This window comes from Bactrocera tryoni, chromosome 4 (genome assembly GCF_016617805.1).
Source record: "Bactrocera tryoni isolate S06 chromosome 4, CSIRO_BtryS06_freeze2, whole genome shotgun sequence".
NCBI lineage: Eukaryota > Metazoa > Arthropoda > Insecta > Diptera > Tephritidae > Bactrocera > Bactrocera tryoni.
Window position 1 is genome coordinate 511317 of NC_052502.1, and position 27815 is coordinate 539131.

The 27815-nt window shown below is 35.4% G+C and overlaps 1 long non-coding RNA gene across 2 annotated transcripts; it reads left to right on the forward strand.

Annotated features, from left to right (window-relative positions):
- The first annotated feature begins 1903 nt into the window (after positions 1-1903).
- LOC120775877 lies at positions 1904-27815 on the forward strand. 2 transcript variants are annotated; one of them, XR_005705361.1, is made up of 5 exons: positions 1904-2508; positions 18970-19109; positions 21885-21988; positions 27301-27567; positions 27633-27815. It is a non-coding gene; the product is annotated as an uncharacterized LOC120775877 (long non-coding RNA). The 2 variants fall into 2 exon arrangements; XR_005705362.1 differs by lacking the exons at positions 27301-27567; positions 27633-27815 and having other exon boundaries at positions 21885-22069.

A 27815-nucleotide genomic window follows, 5' to 3' on the forward strand; every position in this document is an offset into this window, starting at 1 on the left:
GAGGTGATTTAGGAATCTTCTAATTCAGGAAAGCTGTTAAAAGTAATTCTTAAAAACTTGCATTTACAATTGCAAAAAAAAAAATTGTTTTATACTCACTAACTGTAAAAATGTATAAAAAAAAAATATAAAAGATAATTAAGTTCGCTGAAAGCAAAGCTAATTAAAATAAACACAGCGGACAGAAACGTTGTACTCAGACAGCCGTCTTTGTGGACACTGTAAATGCCAAGTACATATGTAGTATGTATATAATATATGTATGAACTTATGCCCTTACAGTTGTTTAGAATGTTTGAATCTTTTCATTAGTTTTATTTCCTTGAAAGCAGTCGCAACTCAAATTCACTGAAGAGAAGAAAGAGAGGAATAAAAGTGTCATTTGAGTTCGAGATTAACTACATAATACACACTTAAATACATATATCCGAATGTATATTTTTGTGGGGCTCTCTGTCATTTCTTATCTTTCTTAAAAACTCACTGCTTCCTCTGCAAACAAAGAAGAATGAAATGAAAGTGTAATTCCCATCATATTTGCATACATCAATGACTTTAGCTACAAGTTTTTGCTAAACAACGGACTCAAATTAATTATTTAAATTTTGTTAAACATATATGTATATGTAGTATATTTGTATGGTACACGAAGATGAGGGAAGTAAGTACCCGTTTTGTATACTTCTGCTATGCCATTGGAAGTGGCGAGATTTGAAATGAAAAACTGCTGGAATGGTTTGAAGTGTCTTTGATATCCCAAAATGTTGATGCTTCGAGAATGTAATGAGCTAAAATACGAAATTAAAAGGGCTTAAAGTATCGGAAAGAAAGGTTTAATATGAAAAAAGAAGAAAAAGTTATAGTTCATTTCTTAGCAAAAGCCTTTATTCTTGCTTGCTTATGGCCGCCTTTGCGAGGTCATCCGCCTAGTTATATACAAGTTGCGTATGATAAATAAGAGCGAATGAAAGACGAATTTGTTCCCGTTTATTCAGTATCAGTTTTCAAAAATTTTCGTATTTTACTACTGCAGGGAAGCTGAGTTTGTCTTTTTATCAAGATATAGTTCATGCCAAAGCTAATAAGTCTCCTCCAGTCCACGGTCGTGATATTGTGAGGAAAAGGATAGGAGCCATTATATGTCATATATAGAATTTTCAAAATATTATCTTCAGCTACCCCAATATAAAACGCATTACACTAGTTCAAAAAACATGCTCTCAGCACTAGTGAATAATCTCTGTCTGGCTAATAGCACGTGAGCACTGGCTCTCTGTTAGTTTGTTTATAGTTGACGAGTTTAGGAAGAAACCCATAACCGGTGTTTTGGATCTAAAAATAACTAAAAAGAGAAAAGGAGATAAAAGAGAGACTATAAAGGAAAATTTTAGTACACGTCGGCTACCACAGAGAATATAATACGACTGCATTTGCTTCTCTCTTCGCTATTTGTTTTTAATATTCTCATAACCAATCCCACCCTATTTTATAAAATAAAATGTATTCCTTCAAAAAACCTTGCCTGCTTAAAAGCATGTTATGAGTCCGCTGACTAAGTAACATGTAGTATAATTCCTGCAAATACCTCTGTTAACTTTAACAGCTATGATTTCAATAGTAAAACGCAAACAGAGAAACACTAAGCCAACTGTCCCGGCAAATGCAGCATTGCTGTCAGCGAGAGAGACCACGTGGACAACAATAGTGTACTCAAGGATGCATCAAACACAGTACTACCACCAACACAAGTCTGATGTATCAGCAGCGCTGCCTTTATTCACAGTCTCTGCACCGGAATGCTTGCATTTTTTGTGCCTTTCGCCTCAGCTCACCACTCGGCTACACGGCTATCCCTTGGCTTTCTATCTCGCAGCGGATATTCAGTTCAGTTTAGAACGTGGGTTTGAACGAGACGGTTCACTACTTGTCGGCAGCAACGAGCAATATGGAGAATAATGTGTTAGAAAACTGATGCAGAAGCCAAGCTTTAATTGAAAGTTAAAAAAAGAATTAACAAATAAATAAATTTGTAGTGAAACAGTAAAAACTGAAGTAAAATGCACTTCACCAGAATAATAAACGCTTGGGAGCAGGGAGTTGGCCGCTTGTATGCAAATACTCGTATAGACGACGGCTACAAATGTCAGACGCTCATCAGAAATGCGGTAAAAAGAAGTGAAGCAACGAAAGTGGTGGAGAGTGGTTAAGGATAAAAATCGAGCAAAAATAGCGCCAGTATAACTCTGAGTGAGAATTGTCATACCAATCTGTGTTCAATGTGTACGACGTGCTTGAGTGTTCGAAGTTATTAGACCGTAGCAGAAATTCAAACCGCGGGGAAGCATAAATTTTAATTAAATGCCTAGATGCGTCCCCTGACAGTCGTTTGCGCCTGGGCTCACGGTTTTCGTCACCCAAACTGCGTCGTCGTCAGCAATATCCGTTGTGAAACTGCGGATTGTGCCTCTGGTGGAACAGCGAAAGCAGCGTCATCATGAATTTTAAAATGTACGCACCAAGAGTCATTAGTTCTAAATTATTTAGCCCTTATTAAAAATTTAAATGTGCTTAGATTTTATTCTTCTCGCTGCAACAAATTTGTGGCAAGTTAGGCACTTTAGTGATTACACTTTTTGATTATTATTTTTGGTAATTTGCTGATTTGTGTTTGCTTTTATTTGTGCGTTTTTGCTTTTTAATATTTACTTTGGCTGCGATTGCATTTTGGGCGTTACCGTTACATTTTTCTTACTAAAAATAAGTTCTCGCTTATTTTGTGTGCCTTTCTTCGGCACGTGCGAGCGCAAATCTTTTCTGTTCATTCTTTCGCCTGTGGCTCGGACGCAATCTGACGAAATGTTTTCATCTCCCCGCTTTCGATAGACGTGTCTCTATTGTGTCAGTATTATTATTCAAAACACATTTTAAAGGGCGTTTGAATTTGTAAATGGTAATTTGCCTGTATTCGTTGTTCTGTAAAAGACTTGCTCTATCCAAAGAAGTTGCTCATACGCCACGTTGGGGTTCACATATAACATTCCTAATATTTTCGATGCGGCTTTCAATAAAAATATTATACTCGTTTTCGGAAGAAATTTCATTTTCGATTTCAAGTCAGGACGATTGATGTAAACGTAACATATTTAAAAATTTACAATAATAATTGCAATATTGACGCAAATGCGATTTTCCTTCAAAAATGAATTTAGCTCTAAAGTCGAGCGGGATTTCAATATGCGTCAAAGAAATGAGGGCCGCAGCAAGCGGATAAAGAAGATTATTTCAGGGAAGGAGCAAAACCGCAACCAAAACGAAAGAAAAGTAACAACAAAGAATGAGACTTATTTATAGGACAAGTTCATCGATACGCACACAGACGTACAGATACTCTGCTCCAAGTGAGCGCACAAAATCCCCAAAGACACAGAGCCCCAGTGACACCATCTGAAATTCAATCACAAAATCTAAGTCAGTAAGTAGCTCCTGCTGCGTTGCGCCCCTCCACAATCCTTCATTAGTGGGAAGACTTATAACTGCATTGTGTCGGCTCTTTAGAAACCCTCTCCGCTTAGTAGATGTTCAGATATAATTGCCTACAACAAATTCTTGCTTTCGTCCTTGACATTTTCCAATACATTTGAGGGACGTGTCGCATTTGTGGTTTCATGTTTGTGTGTGTTTTTGTTCTTCTTGAATGGTAACTTTGTGTGTGATTGAGAAACATGATTGAGTTTCAATGAACTCAATGTAGCGCAGAAGAGTTCTGCTGGCTTCTCTTCCTAGATACGCTGTCAGAATTTTACAGTTCATGAACATGAGCATTAAATATTTTTGTGGATGGAGATTTAGTGCCCACACGCAATCAATACTCGTATGGTTTTCCGTATCTATAATTGCTGACTGAGGAATAGATTTGTAGAACCCTGCTAAAGTAGCACAATGACTTGGTCCGGTTAAAGTGAACAAACAACAAAGTAGCCACAGATGATTTGGGCAATTTAGTTAATAGGCAAACACGCTTTATTAGACCGAAACGTATACTTCGTATATTGAAATTTTTTAAAAGTGACACGTCTACATAATAGTAGGTTGGGCACAGTTGCCCTGATGGCACAAGCACAATGTTTCTATTCAGATTGAGTATTCGTTGAACAAAACTGTAAATTTTTTCAAAAGTTAAAAAGTCTAAAGTATGAGTCTTAAACTCAGCGTTTTATATCAAATTTAAATCCTATTAATAAAACATTAATTATGAAACGCTTTTTTTCTATCAATTTGCTACAAAATTGCAATCACTTTAAATACTCTCCAAATTCGATTTGATATTAATCGACACACATGGGCACAATGTTGTCGTTGTTGTTATGAGCTGTTTTTTCAAATCAAGTTTTCGAGGCTCATGTGTCAACAACAATCTGTACAATGTCTGCTCTTACTGTAAATTCATCAAAAGGCGACAGCCACAAGCTTATTAGAATCAGTCGAAGCTGTCAGTCATAGGGTTAGGCATTCAACTTGGTGTATTTGTTTGCTATACGCGCTCAATTGGATGACCTTTTTCCAAATTTCCACAAAATTGCAGAAAAGCATTTAAAAGGGCAATAACAAAACTTTCTTTGGCCACTGAAAGCAAAAAGTCAAATGAGCCCTAATGAACCCTAAAACATAAGCAAATCCAACGAACATACACACATACTCAGCTACATGTTGCTATTCTTAAAATATAAAGGCTAAATGCTTCCGAAAAGCGAAAACTGTGACAAACAAATGTTCAATTTCCTCAAATAATCCAGCAACGAGGTGCAACAAGACAATTGTAGCAAAGAGGAAATAAGGAAATTGGGAGCAGAGAAGTAGGCATTCAATCGCGGCGAACTTTGCGTTGCTAATGGGTGATTGTTGCAACCCTTGACAATGCTGTTATTGTGTTGTTCGTATTTTCGCATTTCCATGCTAATGCTTTTGTGGCACGCGTAACTGTTGACAGCTCACAACTTACCACCTTTTGTAGCATGGGCTGGCTTGTGTGGCATCTGCATTGTTCGTTTTATTCTTCACACCTTTCCCGAAGCTTTTGTTATTATTGATGCTGGTTATTGTCGCACGTACTATTTGAGTGCCACAATTCGCGTTGTCTCTGTTGCAACAATTAGAGCACTTCGTGGTTATTTGTGTTGCATTTTGAAATAATTCTGCAATTTTGGTAAATTGTTTACTTTTATCTTTACCGTTACACTGAAGTGGCATTGGTGTCATAGCAGCAACGAGGGCATAACTGGCAAATGGAGCCACAATAGCATTAGCAATCGCGAATATGTCGCAGAGAAGAATATTCTCTCTCGTAATATACAGCCGTGGAATTTGGTTTTGGTATTATTTTATTATTACTCAGTAGCTACTTGTGCAGACAAATATTATCCCAATCAACAATAAACAACAAATCACATGAATTCTGGTTTTACATCACAAATTTCATCTTTGCTGCAACTCAACATAGCACTGTTTCTATCTTTAGTCATTTCTACTCTGTAGTTGACTTTTTGTTCTTAGACAACTTGACTACTTAAATGCGTTGCAATGTAACAAGCTCCCGCAGAGTAAGAGTAATAGTTGCACTTGAGCGAGAAGGCTCGTCTTTCTGCAGTTAAGCAGATTCATGTTGCAACTTAAGGCGACCATAAATCATCGCAAATTGCAGTTTGAATAAATTTCGCTCGCTTACAAGAGTGTTGCAGGTTTTCGACAGTCTTTGCTGCTTACCATTTCTCCGCTCTCATTTTAGTACTTATTATCATATGCGTATGTAGAAGTGCTCACTTTTATAGCCACCAAAATATTGCACTAAATGAATGGTATATGAACTCATTCGTGACCTCATCGAAACAATTGGTTTTAACTTATACCATATATATATATCTTTGTATATTTTGGTAAGGCTTTGACTAACAACTTCGCCTCTTTGCTTGATGTGAGCAAAATGAAAATTACACATCATCACCATTTATGTTGTTGTTCAACATTTTTTAGACTAATGGTAAATATTCATAATTTCTTATTTTGCTTTTAACAGAAGGCCCATTTATTCCACGAAGCTGTCTGCTCATTTCCTTGTCAAGCACTTCCGCTTTGTTTAGTATTTAGTTCTGGCAAAAACTAACGAAACTTTGAACCTGGAATAAAAAAAATATTTGCCTTCTTTTCGCCTACTCCCGCATTATAATATACATATATACAGAATAATGTTTTCATCCTTTTACTCAAGTGCCACGCCAAAGACGATAAATTGTTTCCGATGGAAAGAAATCGCTTGTTTTACTATAGGCAAGACATTAGTTTGCTGTGAAAAGTTAAAGCGTGTTAGAGTCCTTTTTTTCTGTTTCCTTTGAAAATGATTTTGATAAATGATTTTGATATTTAAGCCTTTGTTAGTCCTTAAACTGATTCATCAATTAAGTTGAGCTTACTCCAAGCAAAAAAGCATTAACCTTCTCGACGTGTTTAAATCATTTTAAGAGTTAAGTCAAATGTAATGGAAAATTAAGAAAATATATCAGCACATAATCCGATTTATAAAGAAAAAAGTTTTTATGTGTCTAATGTTTAGTCCGCTCTACTTTTTTTCAAACTTTTACACATAGGAAAGGACTTACTATACTTACCCCCACCATTTTTTTTTTTTTGACACATTAGAATGACCATGCATCATTTCAACTGATTTTATTAGTCAATACATACAAATAAAAATTAAAAGAGGTCGACGACGAATCAGCAGGGTTATAAAAGGCCAAGCATTTATAGTTTGTATGTCAGTTTTTATTTATAAATATTAACTTTATTATTCCCATACTAACCCGCATATTCAATCGATAAATAGCAGAACTTAGTGCTCTTCGTTCGCAGCGATATAAATACCTAATTTCATATATTCTTTAAAAAAATTCCTAAACACGATTTTAATTTCTTTTTTTTTTACTTTTTCTGAGTTGCCGCCTTCCTCGATGACAAAATAAACTTATGAAGCAACTAAATTGTTTATCTGTCGTTCAATACCCAGAAAATGGCAGTCTTGACTAGTTGTACTTGCTAAAAAGTTCGAAAGTTGCTACTTGATTTCACCACAGAAAAGAGGATCTTTGAAGACAACAGTAATAATTTTATTCACTTCATTAGCAAAAGCTCATCTCAACAAAAGCTTACACAAATGCGCATGTGTATGTGCTGAAGGTAGTCCAAGTATGTAGGAAAATCTCATAATATGGTTTCATATAAACAGAAAATGTGAATATAAATTGGAGAGAGAGAAGGCCAGAACACATGCAAACGTTTTTACATGTGTTTGGCGTTAACATGTCATGACGTTAATTAAAATTTTATTCAGTAGTTTGAATTTTTTTATAAGGGTTTTGATTTTTAAAGCTGTTCGGTTTCGGTGTTTAAAATATTTCTCCCAAAGCGCCTTTATTTCTATGTCATATACTGATGACGTACTCTATTTAGTTGGCAAGTTGAACAACGAAATTGATAAGGTATTTAACCTAATAATATTAAAGTTAAAAATTTTTTTTACCGCTGGACGAGATGAGCCACAGTGATCCAACACGAGTTCAGCAGAAACTGTCGAGCGGCCATCTATGCTAAGTAAAGACTGTTGCTGCTGATTGCGCAGCTGCCTTCGCCTACATTTAGCTATACACGGACACTTTCGCACTTACACAAACCAAATACGTGTTTTTTATTCTCCGGAAGTAAGTGAGTTGTCTGCGTTGAAAAGCCATTGGGGAAGTGAGAGCTGCTAACAGACGAAGTAACAGCTAAACCACAAGGCGCTTAAAAGCCAGCAATACTACAAAGTTTATTGACACAAAAAATCAAAACGGCGGAAAAACCACAAACACCGTTATGCGAGTGTTAAATTCCAAGCAAAAGAGAGTTTGAAAGTGCAAAACCGAAGTGGTAAACAGTCAAATTATGGAACAAGGCAAGAAAAATATGGAAGCAGAATGTAAAGAACCTTACACAATTGAATAAAAACAGACCGAATCATCAATAATACAATCAACAAAAACAGTAATTAAACATAGAAATTTCTACCTTTACACTTACAAACGCTTATAGACGCCAACCAAAAATGTGTAGAAAGTGTTTCTGCATCAGCAGCTCAAAAAGCAAGGGCAGGGTCGAGTGACTATTTGAATCTATTATTTGTCTTTTCTATAACATCCATACACACATGACAAATCATAGTTGTTAGATGGTATTCGTATTTGTATTATTGAAAGCTCACCAATCAGTACCAAACTTTGACCTTTCTTCAAACAAATTTATATATGTTGGTATCAAACAACAGTTTACTCTATAATAAGTTTGCAGCTTTCTTTTCCCAGAACACGAACACTTATGTGGTGAAGCAGACAGACAATTAAGTTAAACTGTGGCAACGCTGATTGCCACGAGGGAAAGGTGATCTGACGCAGTTTCGTGTCAAAAAGTAATGATATAGTCTGTGTGCCCAAAAAATACAAAGAGAACACATACTTAAAGATGTTCATTTGTCTAAGTGTCAGCTATAAGCGGGTATATCGGGTATAATGAAATTTTATTAAGAAATAAAAATATTACACCAACATAAAAGTGCAGCTAAGTTCTACTCAATTTCGTGTTTTATAATTATGCTAGAAAACCAGAAGTTCTCATTCGTAAACTTAAGGGAGTATTATAGTCAAGAACCCCATTTTCGAACGTCTTTTGGTAATTGATAAAAAACAACCTTAGATATTTTTACTATATTTTTTTCTAAAAAGTTTCTACGACACTAAAGCGGTTATATTTTTAGGATAATCTTAGTATTAAAAAATCGCTTCAAATACATCTATATGTTTTGTTAATTTCTAACCTGTTTCAAGTGCGTGTTTTGGTTGTAGAAGTCATGATTACATGCGGTACTGCACTTCCGCATTTGTTAACGCGACGACAACAACACAACGAACACAGCAACATGAGTTAACTACACTTCTCTGTATGAGAGTTGTTATTATTCCGCTTGGGTAACCAACTATGCCGCTACCACAAACAATTTCCATTCGCAACTTCCTCCTTCACACACACACATATTCAAGTACATATATCCCCATTGTCTAGGGGAAGTGAACCTCTTAGGCCACTTAACCACTTGTGATTTTAAGAGTTGCCTCTTGTCTTGCCTCATTCAGCGCTTGTCGTCTTTCTTTTGAGTTGTTTTCTTTAGAAAATCTTTGTGGCTTTGTTGTGGTTTGTTTGTATCAGCTTTATCGCTACTTGCAAAGAATTATATGTGTATTAGTAAAAGTCCATGTATCAATTTTCAGCTTTAAAATCACTCTTTGATCCTCATAATCGGTTTATTTGGATAGTCAACCATTTTGCTGAAATTTCGCTTTGCCTTTAATGTGATTTTAAATCTTATTATAATTGCTTCCCTTTCTAAGCTTACTTACTCTAAATTTCGTTATAATATTTACTTCAAGCTTTCTGTATACGAAATAAAAGTTTAAATAAAATTTTATAGAAAACACGTCTGTATATTTTGTGAAACAAACATTTCTATTTGTGTTTCCTAAAAAAATATATTCAGTTGCATTGCCCTCTCCCCAAAAGGCTACACAACTTGCATTGTCATTTTCAAATCTTACAGAGAAGTAAGTTCAACCAAAAGTCAACACCGCAAGCGTTTGTTCACACTTGTTAGGCATATATGTATGTAGGTGTACATATTGTGTAACCCACGGCGTATGAGTAACATAGTTTCACCAGCACGCAAGACTTTGATTAAGATAATATTGAAAGCAGTACTTCAAATAAAACTGGTGAAAAACTATATTTGCACTGAAGCAAACTATACATGCAACTTTTGAAGGGGCTTCAAATGACAGAGTGAATACTTTAGAAAATTAAATAGAATTTCCACTTAAAATATAATAAAGTAAAATATATAAGAATGAATTGAAATCCGTACCACCACCAGCAAACTAACTCTGTCTTTTAGTCTGTTCATTTGTAGCACGTTGCCTCAAGCATTCGGTCTGCATTTCTTGAATATGTTTTTCATTCCCCCTTATAGCCAAAAACATCGCAGTGAGCGCATCTTGCCTAGTCAACCTTTTTGCCTGCCAGCTGTCGCCGATGCTTGTAGATGTTTGGCACTAATGCCACACTTCATTGTTGCTTGCGTTAATGCTTCGCCTTCTTAAAGAAATGTAAAGACAGCTCTTATTGAATTTTTTGGATTGGCACTGTTTTCGTTTGTCGTGGTTTTCATAGTTTTTAGTGTTTCCGGAAGTTACACTTTTTTAATGTTGTTGGTGTTGCTAATAACTTTATTTAGTGATAACTAAAATCTGACACCACCCCTGACAATCGACTAATTGGCAATTTTGTCACTTAAACATTCGAGCGAGTGACAACAATTTCGCACACTGACACAGCTGACACTTTCAGAGCATATGCTGTCCTTAATAGTATATGTATATAACTTTGTTTTTGTATATCTAAGGACTTTAAGACATCAATCAAAGTCTAATTCCTTTTATTTCTTCAAAGTATCTTATAAAACGATAATGATTTGTTAAAATTTAGTGAATGATAAAGCTAAAAGAAAAGTTTAAATCTTTGAATACCAATCCAAATTATCCAAATTAATTGCACGAGAGTTTAAAATTAAAATGCGTCATTATATGTTGGTAAATTTTAGTTTGTTTTCGTAATTTGTACAGTTTTTCACAAGAAAAATTCAGAATTTACATATTCTTAGCCGTGTCGAGTGAAATCAGGAACAGGAAATTTTCTCAAATAGAAAGTATAGCGCGTAAGATCGCTGTTGTAAATATCGATATACTTGTAGGTGTGAAAGCGATTGCATAATATTTTTTCAAAATTTGATGAAGTGAGCTATCATTGTGTGTGGCGCTATCTTATGTTGTGAAATTCTGAGTGTAGTGGTCGTATATAGCGTGGTTGTAAGCGGTTTCTTCAGACAAAGTATATTTTATTTAAATACAAGTATTCACTACTTATCTCTATTATTTGCTCCTCGAATGCATTCAATAATCAAAAATCCTAATCATTGTACATTTGAGAATTACATTCTACATATACAATTCCCTCAGGCACAAATACGCCATCGTCACTTGAGCCTTGATAGTTGCAGGTGCGTTCACTTAATACGTATGAATACAGGTACATCAAAAGTACACAACTGTACTTACCCACAACATATTTCCCAAGCGTATTAATGGTTCCTGCACAATCGCAAACGCAATTGCTGTCTATTTGAATCGGGTGATTTATTTTAGAGCGGTGAACTGATAGGGATATGTAAAAAGGTGGCACGTGTAAGTCGAGTCACATGGAAATGGATATATAGGCCTTCTTCGTTAGTTTGAATAAGCAGTAAAAGGCTGAAGAAGCAGTAACTTTTGAAATTTAGCACGCTGATGGCAATGCGTGAGTAAGGCAGTGAGGTGGTGTGGTGAATGGCGAAATTTTTAGTTGCAAAGGCGGAAAGTTATGCGGTGGCTTATAAATGGCCACTGCGGTTATTATTACTACAAAGAAGTTGCTTTAAACACTTCAAATTATTTGTAAATTTGTTCTATTACTCATCTGTATGGCCTTTAAAACAGCAATCATAATTTAAGCTATACTACTTTTTACGATACACGAGATCGAGTTTCCTCTCGCACATTTCGTTTCCTCCTAAAAACACTTTTTAAAGAAATTTTTAGCCAATTTGGAACTCTTAAGTTATTACAACTTTTCTTTGATATAGAAGTTAAATTTTCGTTAAAATTTCTTCTCTACATTTTTACTAATCCTTTCCTTATCCTATCCCTTAGTTATATTTTTTGCCAACATAATTAATCTTCCTAAGTCATATTAAAAACTTAAAGTCATTATTTATAATAGGTTTAATAACGAAACTGCGACTTTCAATATGAATTTATACAGTATTTGTGCAAGCGAAATTTACCCATGTTCCAAAAGCTTAACTCCTCCATATTATAAAAATACAAAATAATGGTTCATTACACTACACTCAACCTAAGAATACTTATTTTTTGCTTGTATAGTATACATTTAGGGGCAGGCTATAATCTCTTAATATAACACGTTCTCATTGATATAAGCTAATTTTGGTGCAGGAATGAGTTTAACTTACCTTAATTTAGGTTGGTTTTCTCGGTAAGTCGGTGCAGCCGAGAGGCTTCTCTACTACGTCTTCAAAAGCCATCTTCAATACCGCCGTTTCACAAACTTCTATTGCTTAAATGTGCCGGCACAAAGACACCGGTTGGGCTGAATAGCAAGCTAAGTAGGAACAACAATAACCGTAATTACACACCGCATACCAAAAACAAGCATGAACAGCCACAGTAAGCAATGCCTTGCTCTGTTGGAATCGCTAGTAGACAAGAACAGTTTTGTCCCTATGTAAGAACAATGGATAACATGAAGAAACCTCTGCTAAATTAACTTTGCGGTTGTCTACAATTTCGGTTACAAGCTAAGCGGTATCCCATTTCTTATGGTGTTAGTCTCAACCTAAAGCTCTTTATTCTGCGTTTTTGCGGTTTAGGTAATAACGTCCTCCTTTGATAGTTTTGAGATAGTTGAATGAAATACACACATATATAAGTATAAATATGAAAGTTCTGTTTACATACGAATTAAAAATAATTATTAAAGGGAATGTTAGCTTTTGGATTGTATGAATAGATATTAAGATAAAGATCTTGCTGATATCCTTATTGATTACAATAGTTGATGGGAATCTATAAACATTTTCTACATCTATTTTCTTTTGTGTACAAAATTAATTGACTCACGCCACTTCCGGAACTCAGCACTTTTGAAGTTCAACAAACGCTGGTCAGTCTCCATACGAAAATTTACTATTGAATAACATTGCAGCTCCATTATGTATAGTCACCCTGTCAAGAAAGTATCGGGAGTTCTTCATTTAAAAATCCCGCTTATGTGGAAGACAGGTAAATTTTTTTGCTAGTTGGTACAACTGTCCTTAATTATGATGCCAAAACTTAGCGCGGTCTGCCAACCAGTGTGTATGCAGAAGCTGTTTATGTCAGTCGACCATCATTTTGACTTGGAGTTTCATTAGTATGATACGCTTTTTCCAAAAACGGTAAATTTAACTGCTTGGTTCACTTTCAAGGTATTTTCCCGGAATTGCCATGTCTGCAGTTACGTTGGGCATTTGTTGAAAATTTTAATTCATTCTATTTTGTAATAACTTTTATAGCCGTCTTTTCCACAGTGATTGTTAGATTTGCTCCAATGGCTGTCAATTATAGGGTCAATGGAAAACTGCAGATTGATGGTGCTGCAGTTACAGCACCGATGAAATGGTGGGGAATAAAAACCGCCAGAAAAATGAGAAAACTAATTGTAATTGTTAAGTATTTGCAAGAAACTGCGATGGGCACAGGTGTATGGTGGAAGAGATAAACTTGAAAAATTATAAAAGGTATGTGGCGTTGATGTGATTAAGGAGGCCATATCAAAGTGATAAATAGCGTTAAAACTGTGATCTTGCTCGTTTTAGAGTAAAGTACCACACCTCTCTCAGATTTATTTTTACCGAAGAGCCTTTGAAAGTGTGTTAGAGTAATTGTCAACTGTATTGTAATAGCAAGAAATTTCATTTTCACAGACGGTTATTTGTACTTATGTTCCTCATATGCCACCCCTACAGTTTCTAAATTTTTAGCACCACTTAAAAAAGAAATCTAAATAAATGATACACAATTTGTTATAGAAGAAAGCTGTGACAAATGGCTCGTAGGTAAATACAAATATAATACATAATATTACATATATCATAAAATGTAAATACAACTGAACATCAGAACGCCTACATAGCGTTGTTACAAAAATTTTTGGTATTTCTGCATTTATATTTTTCATAATTATCGATATATGTATGTATGTATATCTAGGAGGACTTCAGGTAGAGATTTAACATTGGAAGGTAGTAAGTAGAAAAAAGGAGTCGAGCTGCGGAATGTATTTCGAAGCGAATCGAATAACCTCAAAAGCCCAATGTCACAAAAAGAATAAAAAAATTTAAAACAGAAACCGAGCTAAATACAAAATTGTACATAATAATATTATGTAAAAAGAAAAATATCACAAATGACCTAAAACTAAATGAATTCGTGGCAAGAACAAATGCGGAGTATAGCAATAAAAGTAAAATACAAAAGACACAACAGCAATAACAATAAGCAGGTACAACACGACAACAAAGCCAATTCAGCTCCTTTCTCTTGAAACTAAACGTAATGCCGAAACTGAAAGCAGACACCAATATGAAGAGGCGCAGACCGCCTGGAAGGATTGTACAAACCAAACGTGCACAAATAATATGAATGACAAAAAAAACAAATTGCACCAACTGACACGAATAAAGCATTTTATCCTTTTCTGTTAGTTGGCAAGGAAGATATCACAGAACGAAGGTACATCCTTTGTATCTTCCCGAACAACAAGCAAACCCACTTAAGCTTCGCAGAAGGCATGAATTACCCAAGCTGATGACGCCTGGCGACAAGTCGGCCGAGGAGATTTAGGTCAACGAAATATATCGTATATTTGGGAGTGAGGACATATACATTTATGCTGACAAGTACATGCCTGTTAGTGTATGTAATACATGAGGAATGGGCAGATGTGTGCCTGAAGATATGAAGGAAGACTACTTGTCGTTAAGAAGTACAATAAGGACAAAGACATGGCCAATACAAGAGGAACATGGCCTAGCACTTAGACCGTTTTAGAATGCGGGTTTCTCAGCATAAGTTGGTACTGATCGGTGAAACCGGTTTCAAAGTATTCTTTTACTGGCAGTAATAATCTAATGTAAATTAGCTTTAAAGTAAAGTCTTCTTAATTTACAATTTAAATTATTTTGTGAAAGCCCGATTTCAAAGTAAGTTGCAAAGCAAAACTTACAAGGCTGTTGTACTAGCTTTTGCCTCAAGGCAAACTCAGTTTTATGCTAATTTCATTTTAAAACTTTCAAACTTCCTTTCCTACGCTTTATCCTTAGATACAAAAACAATAAATACAGCTCATTTTATAATTGCTCGCAGCTATTTTTATGTGACTTTTTAATTATTTCCCTTTGCCCGAATGTCTTCATTTAATATTTGGAATTTTTCATTAGAGCGTAGATCTGCAAAGCTTTGTTAATCTCTTAATTCGTTTATTATTTTAACGCACTTTCCTCGTCAGGGCACAGACTCAATTCATTTCTTGAGCAATGAAATTGTAAGGCAAATAATTCTTTTTGAAAGTGCAAAGCGGGAATTTCTTAATTTTAAAGAGCACTTCTCTTGCTCCCACAGAGGCGTGGGAAGTTGTTTACTGAAGTTGTTAAACAATGAAGATGCCTCATGGCAGGAAACGTGTCTACTATTTTTTTCTCTTTAAAGCTTTCAGTGCGCTTTAAATGTAAATCTTGTGGCAATCGCATTTGAAAATGTAAAAGTTCTGTGTAGTCTCTATTAGGAAAAAAAAGCTAAATGTGTTGCACTGTTACAAAAATACACAATATATCAGAGTAGAGTGGTTAACAACTGGTAAAGTGTAGCCAATGAATCTATATTTTACTTACCACAAAGGTTTTTTATACAATTTGCAATTATTCTCAACTTTTTATTTCTTACTTAAGAATAAGTGCCAGAGATGCGTAGTTTCGTTACTGCAATTTTCAGCTTCTTTGATGCCAACGCCTTATTATACCCAGCCTTGAGTCATTTAGCAATGTTGAACTTTTCACTGGTTTTGCACAAGTTTTGAATAAATTAAATTACTTGAGACTTCAAATGCCGACATGGCAGAGATGCCTGTAACTGCCAAGGTGTTGAGTAATTCAAATTAGCTTTGTTGGCCAGCCGATGTATCCACTCTGCATGCTAGACTTAACTTTCCATCAGTACATTGCATTCTTTTTCGTCAAGTTTATACTGTCCTTATCAGAACTTACACCTTTCCCTTTCTTCTTTGATAACCCAGAAAAATGTCCCGTGACCATTATACAAGGACGAAAGCACAATTTTTTTTGTATTTATTAACATTACTACAGCTATTAACATTCACGCTCACCGGCTTCACACTGGCTATTAATCACATCGTTTACCAAAAGAACATTCTCAATCCATCTGTGCATCTCAACTAACTCCGCGCTTAGAAAAACGGCGAAACAAATTACCTGAAAAAACTGCGGAAGCAAACAGCACCGTGGCATCTAATTTTTCGATTTGTATTCATTAAAAACATTAAAAAGTATTGCATCAGAAATCGCGAGAATCACAAATGCTCGTCTATGTTGGCCCCTTTGTACACGGTTCTGATATTTGTACGATATACCTCGCCTCTTGGTCTTTCGTGGTTGTATTTCGCCACAATTCTCATCCGAAACGCCAAGCAATTAAGATAGATATCTAAAATTAAAGTAACTACGAGCAAAGCTTCAGAGACTAATGACAGTCACTGAGGTCCGCCCAGAACAGAAAAATCAAACAAGTAAGGAAGGGCTAAGTTCGGGTGTCACCGAACATTTTATACTCTCGCATGGTAAGGTGATAATCGAGATTTCATAATACGTCATTTACATATTTTTCAAATACCGTATTTTTGTAAAGTTTTATTCCGCTATCATCATTGGTTCCTAATGTTTATACTCGTATTATACAGAGAAGGCATCAGATGGAATTCAAAATAGCTTTATATTGGAAGAGGGCGTGGTTGCGAACCGATTTCACCCATATTTCGTACATGTCATCAGGGTGTTAAGAAAATATTATATACCGAATTTCATTGAAATCGGTCTAGTAGCTCCTGAGATATGGTTCTTGGTCCATAAGTGGGAGGCGCCACGCCCATTTTCAATTTTTAAAAAAAGCCTGGGTGCAGCTTCCTTCTGCCACTTCTTCCGTAAAATTTAGTGTTTCTGACGTTTTTTGTTAGTCGGTTATCGCACTTTTAGTGATTTTGAACATAACCTTTGTATGGGAGGTGGGCGTGGTTATTATCCGATTTCTTTCATTTTTGAACTGTACATGGAAATGCCTGAAGGAAACGACTCTATGGAGTTTGGTTGACATAGCTATAGTAGTTTCTGAGATATGTACAAAAAACTTAGTAGGGGGCGGGGCCATGCCCACTTTTCCAAAACAATTGGGTCCAAATATGCCCCTCCCTAATGCGATCCTTTGTGCCAAATTTCACTTTAATATCTTTATTTATGGCTTAGTTATGACACTTTATAGGTTTTCGGTTTCCGCCATTTTGTGGGCGTGGCAGTGGGCCGATTTTGCCCATCTTCGAACTTAATCTTCTTATGGAGCCAAGGAATACGTGTACCAAGTTTCATCATGATATCTCAATTTTTACTCAAGTTACAGCTTGCACGGACGGACGGACAGACGGACGGACGGACGGACAGACATCCGGATTTCGACTCTACTCGTCGCCCTGATCACTTTGGTATATATAACCCTATATCTGACTCTTTTAGTTTTAGGACTTACAAACAACCGTTATGTGAACAAAACTATAATACTCTCGTTAGCAACATTGTTGCGAGAGTATAAAAAGTGCCACAGACTAAAGTTGAGAGAGTATTTATAGTAGTTATTTAAGTGGGTGGTTGTGTGGAAGGCAAATTTATTTGTCATGCATTTATTGCCACTAAAGTAAACGCATCTCTGATCAAATTAGCTGTGTGTTGCAAATTTTTCGAAAAGACATACGACCACACAGGATGTGGTGCATTCGCTCCAGTCTTATTTTTGAAACTCTTCGCTCCAGTTTTTTTGCTTTCTTTTTTAAATTGCCGCCTCTATTATATCTCCTGTGTCTGCAAGGCATTCATGAATGTATGTGTATTGCTGCAACTTATGTTCAGCTTAGAATTAGTTTGGTTTGGTCTTAAAACCAAAGGGCAGCAGTTTAATGCAAAGCAATGTCCAGATCACCAAATGGCTGCTTAGCTTAAATGGTTAATGGAAGAAATAGGTTCTAGTATGAATTTTCATAGATATATACCCTAATATCTTGGACTGAGATATTTCGCAACAGGTGATATGTGGGTCTAACAGTGTAATAAATGATGCCACTTGTTTCTGATAAATTTACATTACATCATCATTTTAGATACCTAAACTCTTTTGCTAAAAGAGTATTGTAACACTTTCCTTTCCGACTTCGCCCACATAATTCGACAGGTCGACGGTAAGATTGCAAAAAATTGCTGACAGAAGAATGCCGCCGCGAAAACACCGACTGAAACAAATAAGACACCTCAATAACGAAAGTTAAATCACAAGAAATGTGCGTTATGTCAACACAGCCCCTAATCTCTCCACATTCACACTGCTTCTTGGCTCAGTGTAACGCCCTCAGGAATAATCGAGAGGTCGCCCATCGCACTGCGAATAGCTCATCACATTTGATGATTCCACCTTTCGTTTTGCCGTAATTTTTCCCTTTCCTTCTCAGCCTGCCATTTGTCTCAACCACTTCTTCTGATGGTTTCCCGTTTTAAATTACCTAAATGACGTATACGCCATTTTGGCGACCGAGAGGTTAAAGTGGCGCTTCCGATTTATTTTACTCTGTTGTGGAAGGGAACCGCACGCGCTTAACTTCTCCCCCTCAGTATGACGCACCACAAAGGATAAATGCGGGTGGCACTCAAATCAGACACTTAACAAAACCAAAACCAAACAATCACTTCCGTAAAACGGAGTACAACTTTTTACATTTTTACATTGAAGTTATTTTGTGTTTTTGCTGGTTTCAACCTTTTTCCATTCCAAATACATGGAACTGATTTTATTTTACCTTTTTTAGTACATATTTCTAACATTTAATTTGATTTTCATTCTATTTTTCTTCCACTATTTGCAGTTTGCACAGCTGGCCCGAATGAAAAACACCTACGTCATACCCTGCTAGACAACTACAATAGTCTGGAACGACCCGTCGTAAGAGAATCCGATCCACTGCAGATGAACTTTGGGCTGGCGCTAATGAAAATCATCGATGTGGTGAGTTCTGTTTGTCTTTCATTCTTCTTTTTTGGAAGTAAATAGGTGTTACCCATATCACACGCCCCCATTTATTAATGAGAGTCTAATGTCAAATTACATTTTAATACGCCCTGAGGTATGCTGTACTAAAATCAGTACACGAACAAACAAAGGCAATCTCGCGGGTATAGCGCAAAAAAGGAATTATTTAGCCCTCAATTAGTCTAAAAATATATACAGTTGTTTCCTGTAGGCATCATCCGAACATATAATCATGCTTTCGTGTTATGTAAAAGCCTTATAATGCGAATTTAATTATCATGTGTTTTATTGTACAAACATATTAAGCACATTAGCAATGGCCAAGATTTAAATAAACCAAAGAGCTCAGCACTGACTAAGTCTTGGTGTATTTAGTATTTTGTGTCCTTTTCAGAACCCGCTTCAGCTCACATTTGTTACATCGCATAAGAAAGACTTCTGAATCTTTGAAAAACGTGACAAGTTCACTTTTTTTTTGTTTATTTACTAATTGAAATACAAAGAAGTGTATTATAGTAATTTGTGTGGAACAAAATGTGATAAAGCGAAGACTGTTGACTCTGTGAAGACAAATTGTTAAGGAATGTTTCGGCAACGACGTGGATTTCTCCAACAAAGGTCATATGAGCTTCTTGGTGCTTAGAAATGGTAGAAGCAAAGGAGAGTGTGAAAAATGAGCCTGTGTTTTCTGATGACGATCGATAGTAATAATGACATTTTACGTTCTTAACGTAGCTAACCGAATCACTCAGAGAGACTTACAATACAACAACATTAGCGGTTTCGGTTTTTGTGTCAAACTCAGACATATTTTATTAAAATAAGAGTTTATTGGATTCAGTATTCAACTGTGCCTTATACCATATTATCCTGATTCGTTAGCTTAGCGGCAAAAAAAACACATGAGAGCAACTGACCAGAAAAGTGGGAATTGATGCTAAATGACTGCACAAAAGGGTTTTCGTTTAGCATAGTTTTATATGTTTGCGCTTCAAGGGCTTTAGTGCAAATAATGCCTAAGCCAAAGTCACACTCTGCATTTTCCAACCAATATGTATTTAAATACGTCCAATTTTTCAATAATGAGAGTACACTGACTTATTCACCCTTGAATGTTTAGCTGATAAAAAATAACAAAATAATCTGCTTCTGAAAGCATAAAAAACGGCCTGGTGCTCCGTCTAAAGCCACTATCAGAGTCACCATATGTGTTATTGTTGTTGATGCTGATGTTGCAAGTCATGCAAGTTGAGTCAAAAGGTCAACTAAGGAGCATGGCCGAAAATAAGCATGTCAACTAACCAAAAAAACAAAAATTAAGCAGCATTACCAGGGAATCCCGGAATTACCGTGGAACCGCTCATAAGAAAAGTATTTAAAAGGGATGCTTTTTTGTTGTTTTTTTTGAAATTTTCTCCCCTTTCGCTAATAAGTTGCTTGAAAGTTGGCGCGGAGCTTTTGTGCTTTGTATTTCAAGCATGGAGTTTTGCCAGCAGTTATTTCAGTGCTAAATAAAAATCTCATTTGAATTGCGGTGGCTGACGCTGAAAATAAATTAAAATTTTCATACCTCTTTCTTTTGGTAGTCTTTCTGCTCATTGTTTTGTTAGCATTTCTCGGCTTGATATATAGAGCGGAACGTCCCTAATGAGCCGAGTTGTATGGCAAAAGTAATGAGCAAGTCGACGGTGAAGCACAAATAAAAAAGTGTTGTAAAACGTGTCATTCATTCATTTTACAACTACAAAAATAACAAAGAAGCTCAAGGGATGGAAGGGTACACTCACCAGCTTAGGAAATTAATGTTGTATGCCACAACTAATTCTTTTAAATTAAAAAAACAACTGTGTTGAAATGCGATACAAAAGAAACTCGAGGTGTCAAAATCAAAAGAAAAAAAAAAACAACAAAAAAACACATTGTCGCATAACTTCAAGTTATTCTTAATATCCAGAGATGGACTCAATATTTCTGTTACCTTTTTGGGTAAGAATTTTTCGCCAAATTGAACTTTAAATAAGAATTCGTCAGTACTTCAAGACAGCTCGAGTTGGGGTTTGGAGATTTAAACTTTTGCCCACAATTAAGTAGCCATACCCGGATGAAATATTTCTCGAACTCTTCGTTTTCTTGAGACCTGCGCTCTTTTTCATTTGGGATATTTTCCTAATGCTTTGCATATACTTGGCTATGATAGTGTTCATCTCGTTTATGGATACATGTAATAGGTAGGCTTCCTAATTTCCTTCTTAATCACATTCACATAGGCCGTCTATGTTTTTGTAACCTTTCGGATCACACAACAACTGGAAGACGCTTCCCCACTATTTCAAACAAAATAAATATCAAAGATATCATTTTGTAATTAAATAATAAACCAAAAATATTGAAAAAAAATTAATAATATCAAATATTTAGTAGACATTATCAAAATGGATTTCTGCCTGAAAAAATTTAATTACGCATAAAACACCTTCTTAATTATTTCAAAAAAACTTGTATATGCTCGTACTTATAAGCCAACTTCATTTGTTTTACGTGCTTACTAGCGGGATAGAAAATAGTTTGAAATAAAGTCACAGAAATCCTAAAGGAAATTATTGTATTATGAAAACGGTTCTCCCCCTGCAGTTATAGATAGTAGATAATCATCTGTCTGCTATCTACATAAGAAATATTAAGTGCATTCAGAAAATTCCCCTTACTTCTTCACAACTAACCGATATTTTATTCCTGCTCTTTTTTTTGCAGAACGAGAAGAAGAAATCGTCTGCCCAGTGAATAATGTCAAAGCTATTGTGGGAAAACATGCGAACAGACAGCAAATATCCGTAAACACAAATTGAACATGAACGGTGAATGAAATAAGAAGAGTAATAAATATCATATCTTTCAATAATTATTTAAGAGAAACAATAAAGAATATAAAAAATCGATTTTTCGCTTTCTGTTTACTGCTTTCTTATGCTGCTAGCTCTACAATATGAATTATTTTGTGTGCTCAACTTATTTCTTTGCTTTTGGCCATCAAAACACTTTGCTGAAAGGTTAAATAAATGAGCTCAAAACAGTGCGCAGAAATCATAAATTTCTCTGGATTAAGGCGAGTGAAAAATGTGTCGTCAGAATGTTCATTTGTGATAGTTTCTGGCCATTTTTATCTGCGCACTTGTATATTCTTATTCCATAATTCTAACTACAGAGAGTTTTGAATTTAGGAAACTATTTTCGGCTTTCTTATGACTGTTGTATGTCTCGATGGTTTCTTTTATCGACTTTTTACATTGCTGTTTTTATGCGTTATGTTTTTATTTATTTCATTCCATATTGGTTCCCTTTCACTATTACTCACAACCCGAGACGAGAAAACTTGAATAATTTCATGCTCATGGCTCGCTTTTCCAATCTCTGATTGTCTTAAGGACAAATATTAATCCTCTTACTTTGATTTTTCGAGAATATTTAGTGTAAGATCTATAATTGTTTTAAAATATTGATATTCGTGCTTTTTCTGGAGGTCCTCATATCTTCCTCTGGATTAATTCCACGTTATTGTTTAGGTTATATTCAATGGGCTGACATCACGTCGTTCTCAGTCGAAAATGAGTGGTGGAAAGTTCATTTCAGCTCAATTTAGAAGAATATGTTGTAACAGTAACTAATTTTTTTAATTACCACCAAATTAGTTTGATCTTCTGTATTTAAGGAGAGTAAAACAATTAAACTTCAAGTGGAAGGTTTTCGACAGAGTTCCAGTAGTGAGTTTGACAAAAGAAAACAAAGCACTATCAATATCCAAAAATTTATTCACCAGCGGGTTTTACTCATCGCGAATAATTTCAGCTATGCAATTTGGTGGAATTAATTTAACGGCTTTTTAATTTGATCTTGGCAGTCGTCAATTTACTCAGAAAAGCTAAAATTCTTGTTGTAATTAAAGTTGTTTCCGCTCTTTTTCCAGTAACAATGGTTGCTATTGCAATCGCCGTTATAATTGTGTCGTGAACAGATGGCATATGATTTGATTTTCTGGTTTCATGTCTATTTGAAGGAGAAAGTACAAAGTGAAAACGAGAGATTTAATCGTAATTATACAATATTTACTATTGAGTTAGCTTATCTATATCAGCTTTATTTGTATGTTATTGAACAAGTAACATACCTTCCTTGCAACGTACCGCAATTTACCCTAAAAGTCAGTTTCAACAAATTGCGATAAGTTTATCTTCTCAATGTCCGTCTAATGTCCTGATTACCAACAATAATAAGTAAATATTGTTTCTTTAAAATAAGTCTTTGGCGTTTAGAAAAGACAAACGTACAAACCGCCGCCTTCGCCTATTTTTCCTTATTTGAGAGTGTGAAACAGCGCAAATAAGTTTTTGACTACAGTAACTCGCTTAAAAGTTTTTAAGCGCAAACGAAAGCAATGGCTGAACTATTTGACATTCCTTAACAAAAATAACGGAATGAAGTGCTTTCGAAGATCACCCCGCATTTCAAGTACACCCCAATTTCAATGTAAGCTAACATTTGGTTGTTTTGCGACTGCTAAGAGTTGTTTTAAGTAAGTGATGATGCTTACTTACAAAGAGTCATACGGGCATTTATTTATGCACTTCGGCTACAGTATACTTGCTGACACTTCAGTTCACACGCTAAAAAAAATTGTTCGTAGTTGCAAGTATTGGCTGGAAGTTTATTAATTCGTGAATGCAACTTTAGTAAGCTCTCCTTTGGTTGGATAGACGCCTTGGCGCCGCTTCGTGATGATGCAACACGCGAAGCCTCCAATACCGGAGTGCGTAAACTTGGCATAAATATTTGATTTTGCTATTGGCTGCAAATGGGTGGTTAGTCAAAGTTGCTCAAGTTGAAATTTCGATATGTTGCGGTTGCCTCTTGCGCGGCTTCATGCCACATTTGTTAATTTTTATTTTGGCATTAGTATTCTTTCCAGCGCAAATGATTTCAATGTTATATTTCACGTGAAAACTTTTTGTGGTAGAAAATGAAACTATGGGCGGTCCAGTCTCAGTACTACCAGTTTATATGTACTACAAAGCACGAAATCTCAATATTTATGTAGGTTTGGCGTTGAATGTAGCATGTACGTTGAGAATTACTATATTCCCATTTTTTGGATTTAAGAAACAACAAAATTTCACACACTGAGTAACTCATTACACTAGTAATTTCGTTCAAAATTTTTTGAAAAAGTCTAGTGCATAAAATCAATTAAGAAATTAATTAGAAGCTCTGTTGAGAAGATTTTGTTCTCGATCAACGGGAGACACAGCGAAATAACGCTTAAGGAACCAAGTAGTCCGTTATAATTCATAAGGTATTTTTCTCACCACATAACTATGAATGCGTTGAATATTTTATTTCAGCCACGGGCAGCCCCGTCCAGCAGGAAAGCAGAAACCGCGGCGGACTGAAATCAATGATTGAAGGTACTGTCACAGACAGTTTTAACAAGTGAAAGGCATTCGTTAACAAGCAAGCAAATGGAGTAGTGCTAGCAGGCGCTGAGAAATAAATTAATTGTCTTTTGAATATTTTATGTTTCGGTCGGAAAATAATTTGAAAATTAATCTGTATTCGTTTGTTAACATCGTAAAATAAAACATCTTTGTAAATATTTAGTAATAATTTCTAATAAACGGACATTCTTGACGGTACGTTGTGAGCGAATTACCTGAATAAACATCACCTGGAACGGCGCAGCTGTCAAAGTGTCGAAATTTTCTGTACGAACTATGCTCTCACGCATTCAAAGAACAAACTTCTAAACAAAATCTCATTTAAATTATTTTACAATATCTTGGGCAGCGAAAACCGTATACCTATATAGTAACTATGAAATAATAAATATATACAATGTATTTAACTGCCAATGGTTAGGTTAAACTTTTTGCATTCGAAGCGCTGCATTAATTTTTCGCTTTAATGCTGGATGCCTTTGCAAATTATTGTTTTAATTGAAGACATATAGTATGTAGCTATTGCGAGGGAGTTACTTTAACTGTCCTGTCCCTGTCTCATCGAAAATTCAAGTCAAACAGTTAAGCAGTTAACAAAACAAATTGAAATAAAGGCCAAAAACTTTCAGAACATTTACAGCTTTTCCTCTCAATGGCAACACAGTTCATCGCGGCTTGTTCGGACGGCAGCAATGCACCTTTTCGTGCGATTTATTGGAAATTTCAAGATACAATCAGGGGTTATCAATTCAGCGAGAAACATTTACTTTACAAAGCAAACTGCCTTAGAAGCTTTTAAGCACACAGAAGTAATTGCGTAAAGCTGAAGTTGTTGCAATCGAAGCCAATTTTATTTTGCCTCAGAAAGAATCAAATGAAGAATTACATTGCAAATGAGGAAGTTCACAGCGACCATAAGCGGTTCATGCAAAGAAAACAAAATTTAGAGATGTGAACTCCGCGATTCGGCGTGTATTTCACAAACGCTGCAAACATGTGTTTTCAAATTAAAAGTGTCACTTATAAATTTCTCTTTTGCTCAAAGGCAGCACGAATATTACTAAACAGGTCACAGCCATTGCAGCTGGATAGGTATTAATTTTGAAGAAAAATATAATTTATTTGAAAATAATTTGCAGCTATGCTGTTGCACTTTACGTGACGTGAAAATTCCACGAAATAGTGGAGCATCGAAATATGAAGAGACGATAAGGATGGTTGTCACTAAATTATGATATATGTAACATTAAATCCAAAATAAGAGCAAAGAGAATAGTGCTGAAAGAGGAAGAACGCTTTGAAAAGCAGAGACGTCGAAACCATAAAATGAGAACGCCATAAAATTCCATTACTTCTGATCAATGTCAACGGTACAGCGCTTACAGCAATAAAACGTCTAGAGCATAACAAACGCTGGTGGTATGGCCAAGTGGTAAAATGGCAAAATGTTTCGAAATTTAGGTGGCAATAGACAATCTTTGAAATAACTCAGCAGCATAACCCCAATAATATTCCACACAAATTCTCACATTTGCACTGCGTGGACGCAGTAACCTTGACCCAAAGAAAAGCAAAAGCAACAAATAGAGAGGCAAGTACATAGAGCAACGTAGTAAAACTTCTATGAATGTATAGTTTAGTATATTGGAAATAGAATTACTGAGTGAATACAGGAGCTGAAAATAAAATAAAATTTTTATAAATCTTAATTTTTCTCCCTTTTCTACTTCAAAATACAACATATGAATGAACCGAATTTATGCAAATTGCAGAGAGATTATACACAAGAGCCCGGCATAATATGATTTGCCAATAACTAAGATTATTTCAACCAAACTTAACCAACTGATCTTGCACTAGTCCCGCTTCTAATGCATGCAAGCTTCCAGCGATTTTCCCGTAGCGGGGGGAATTTCCACAACTCGAAAGTGAAGATAATTTTGAAGATCCCAAAAATGCCACAATTTATGATTTATATTTTTCTAGGACTCAAATAACATTTAAATATTTATATGCTAAAATCAGATACAAATCGACATCCCTAGAAATTGTGCTAACAGTCAGAATGTCGCCCACACGTTAACGCTCAATTACACATTCTCACACATATGTACTCAGAGACATTGTTTCTATTTTAGATGATATTGTTCCGTCTCAACCCATCTCGTTATTTCATGAACATTTAGTAATTTGCAGAATTTATGCAACACGCTAGTTTGCGAAAATATTTATATATCTGGTGAAAAAAAACAACAAATACATTCTTTATTACTTTTTTTCGGAAAGTAAACAAAACACAATGTCTCCAACTAAAAGCAGCAAATCAGAATAACAAAAAACTCACACAGACACAGATGTAAATATTTGAAACTAAAATATTTAAATAGTGAACCTAGCAAGGGTTTGAGCAACGTTAGCCAGCACACCAACAGACACACACAGTCCTGTGGCTGTACGCAAATGTAGCTCATACGCTCATGCCCACCACCGACCAACACAGCGAAAATAAATTCTAAAAACAATAACAAAATAAAATAAATACAAAAATTTTAAGTTAGAACTAATATGGTTGCCTAAAATATACTCTTTAAATTTAATCTGTACTATTTTTAATAGACAACTAGATAAATACTTGTGATTCCAAAACTTTTAAAATCACTTAACTTCTTATCACTCTGCAGGCAGACGAACAAGCTGTTCGCTTGGACACCAGCTCTCTTTAATTTAGCAATGCGCCTTCATCACTTCTTGAAGAAAGCCATGAGACCTCAAAACCTCAAACTAAAATGCTCACGTGTCACTTGATAAAGAAGGCAGCATTGCTGTTATGACAGCAAGTTGGTTGAGATCTTCGAACGAAATAGCATCGGCCGTAATTTGGGTTAAGTCATCTGGCTACTGAAAGGTTGAGGCGAGTAAATATATGAGTTGTGTTCCTGTGGGGATGAGTAAGTTCATTATGGTATCTTGAATGAAGATTTTTAACTTAGATTCGGCTCATTTAATATTTCAGCAATTACATTGCTTCCGAGGCCTTTTCATATTTTATTGCTGGCGAAAAATATTTACATAGCATATTCCTTCGGTTTTCCAGCACCAGCATATGAGGAAGAAAAGCAGACACAATTGCAAAGAAATGAAATTTATTGTATTATTATACTTTAAATTGACATGTAATTCAAATCTTAATATTGAT